Source organism: Dama dama, chromosome 25 (assembly GCF_033118175.1).
Source record: "Dama dama isolate Ldn47 chromosome 25, ASM3311817v1, whole genome shotgun sequence".
Lineage (NCBI taxonomy): Eukaryota > Metazoa > Chordata > Mammalia > Artiodactyla > Cervidae > Dama > Dama dama.
This window is the reverse complement of record NC_083705.1, coordinates 16642059-16645074: the sequence shown is the minus strand read 5'-3', so window position 1 is coordinate 16645074 and position 3016 is coordinate 16642059.

Here is a 3016-nt window from a genome sequence, read left to right as displayed (position 1 = left end):
TTTGTTCATAGTGATGCTTTCTAAGGCCCACTTGACTTCACATTCTAGGATGTCTGGCTCTAGGTGAGTGATCACACCATTGTGATTATCTGGGTCATGAAGATCTTTTTTGTACAGTTCTTCAGTGTATTCTTGCCACCTCTTTGTAATATCTTCTGCTTCTGTTAGGTCCCTACCATTTCTGTCCTTTATTGAACCCATCTTTGCATGAAATGTTCCCTTGGTATCTCTAATTTTCTTGAAGAGATCTCTAGTCTTTCCCATTCTATTGTTTTCCTCTATTTCTTTGCATTGATAGCTGAGGAAGGCTTTCTTATTTCTCCTTGCTATTCTTTGGAACTCTGCATTCAAATGGGAATATCTTTCCCTTTCTCCTTTGCTTTTCGCTTCTCTTCTTTTCACAGCTATTTTGAAGGCCTCCTCAGACAACCATTTTGCGTTTTTGCATTTCTTTTCCATGGGGATGGTCTTGATGCCTGTCTCCTGTACAATGTCACGAACCTCCGTCCATAGTTCATCAGGCACTCTATCAGATCTAGTCCCTTAAATCTATTTCTCACTTCCACTGTATAGTCATAAGGGATTTGATTTAGGTCATACCTGAATGGCCTAGTGATTTTCCCTACTTTCTTCAATTTAAGTCTGAATTTGGCAATAAGAAGTTCATGATCTGAGCCAGAGTTAGCTCCCAGTCTTGTTTTTGCTAACTGTATAGAGCTTCTCCATCTTTGGCTGCAAAGAAGATAATCAATCTGATTTTGGTGTTGACCATCTGGTGATGTCCATGTGTACAGTCTTCCCTTACGTTATTGGAAGAGGGTGTTTGCTATGACCAGTGCATTCTCTTGGCAAAACGCTATTAGCCTTTGCCCTGCTTCATTGCGTACTCCAAGGCCAAATTTGCCTGTTACTCCAGGTGTTTCTTGACTTCCTACTTTTGCATTCTAGTCCCCTATAATGAAAAGGACATCCGTTTTGGGTGTTAATGGAATGTTATTGAGCCTTAAAAAAGAAAGAAATTCTGACATACAGTATAGCATAAATGAACCATGGAGACATCAAGCTAACTGAAATAAGCCAGTCACAAAAAGATATATACTGTATGATTCTACTTATATGAGGTACCTAGAGATGTCAAAATCATAGGGACAAAAAGTAGAATAGTGATTGCCAGAGGCTGGGGGAAGGGAGGTATTGGGAGTTAGGTATTGCGCAATGAGTATAGACTTTCAATTTTGCAAGATGAAAAGAGTTTTGCAGATGGATGGTAGTAATAGTTGCACAACAATATGAAAAAAAAACTATAATATGCAACAGGTATATTGCTAGTGCAACATTAGCAACCTATGAATTGGACTTAAATTGAACAAAGAAGATAAAGGTATTGGAAGCCCACACTTGGGAGGCAGGAGGAAAGGGGGCCACACTGGAAAAGGGGCCTGGACTGTAGTGAGTGGCAGGTCAGGTGTGGAGCGATTTCAGGGACTTGCACAGAGCTCCTCTCCCTGGTCTCTTAGCTAAGTGGTCTCCAAAGAGCCAGGGCAGCCACGTGCACAGCCTCCTGGTGACCCTCAGCAGGAGCCACCCCCAGCCTACTAGTCACTGCTCATCGTTGGAGTGCCATCTACGTGGCTAAGCAGGATGAGCCAAAGAAAGGCAGGGGAGACCGTAAAGGGAGCTAAAGAACTGTCTGAAATAAGAAGACTGGGTGATCTAGAAGCCATTTAAAGACTTCCTGTTGCTTTTGTAAAAGCTCTCTTCCACCAGCCTGTATTAGGGAGAAAATTCCTCACGGCCAGAGTTCAGTGCAAATCTCCCAGCACCGCAGAGCTGCTGACCATCCCCACTACGCTGCCATCTTCAGTCAGCAGCACAGTCATACTGAAAGTGAAAGTCACTCAGTCATGTCCGACTCTTTGCGACCCCATGGACTGTAGCCCACCAGGCTTCTCTGTCCATGGGATTCTCCAGGCAGGAATACTGGAGTGGGTAGCCATTCCCTTCTCCAGGGGATCTTCCTGACCCAGGGATCGAACCCAGGTCTTCCGTATTGCAGGTAGATCTTTACTGTCTGAGCCACCAGTCATACTGAAAGATCCATTTAAAGGGCCTTCCCTTTGGACTCTGTGGGAGAAGGCAAGGGTGGGACAATATGAGAGAATAGCATTGAAACATGTATATTACCATATGTGAAATAATTGACCAGTCTAAGCTCAATGCATGAAACAGGGCACCCAAAGCCAGTGCACTGGGACAACCCAGAGGGATGGGGTGGGGAGGGAGGTGGGAGGGGGTTCAGGATGGGGACACATGTGCACCCACGGCTGATTCATGTCGATGTGTGGCAAAAACCACCACAATATTCCAAAGTAATTAGCCTCCAATTAAAATAAATTAATTAATTGAAAAAATAAATAAAAGGCCTTCCTTCCATTCCCCCTCACAGCCTCCACCCCCAGTGCTCACACACTGCCTATAGGTTTCCCACCAAAGCCCCAGATGAAAATACCCGCAGCTGTCTGCCCCTGTTATGGTTTTCATTACAGACCCGCAGTCTCCTAGGCACCCAACAATAGCCCACAGACTCAGATGCAGCTTCCCTGAGCTGGAGGGGTATGAATAGGCTCCTCAAATCCCTCACAAGAAGTGGCCACTGTCCCTTTACTGCTGACCCATACTCCTCACAAAATAAACCAAGCAAGGAGGAGAAAGCAGCTTTGGGAGGCTCAGGACCCTACCCACAACTTCCCCATACCGTGCTGTCTCCCAGGGATTTCTTTTACTCATTTTGCTCTGTGAGCAGTGGGCCACCAGAAATTCTAATGTGGCTCTGCAGGAAAATTCAGGATGATAAGACACGGACAGTGCCTAAGTACTCAGATCACTGCACCCACCTTCACAGTGAGGACAAGCCCAGGATGGTCTGAGCTCCCTCCCAGAGCTCCACACTGGAAGGCAGCTCATGCCAAAACCCACGCCCGGAGAGAGCACGAGCGTGCACACAGTATGTAATCAG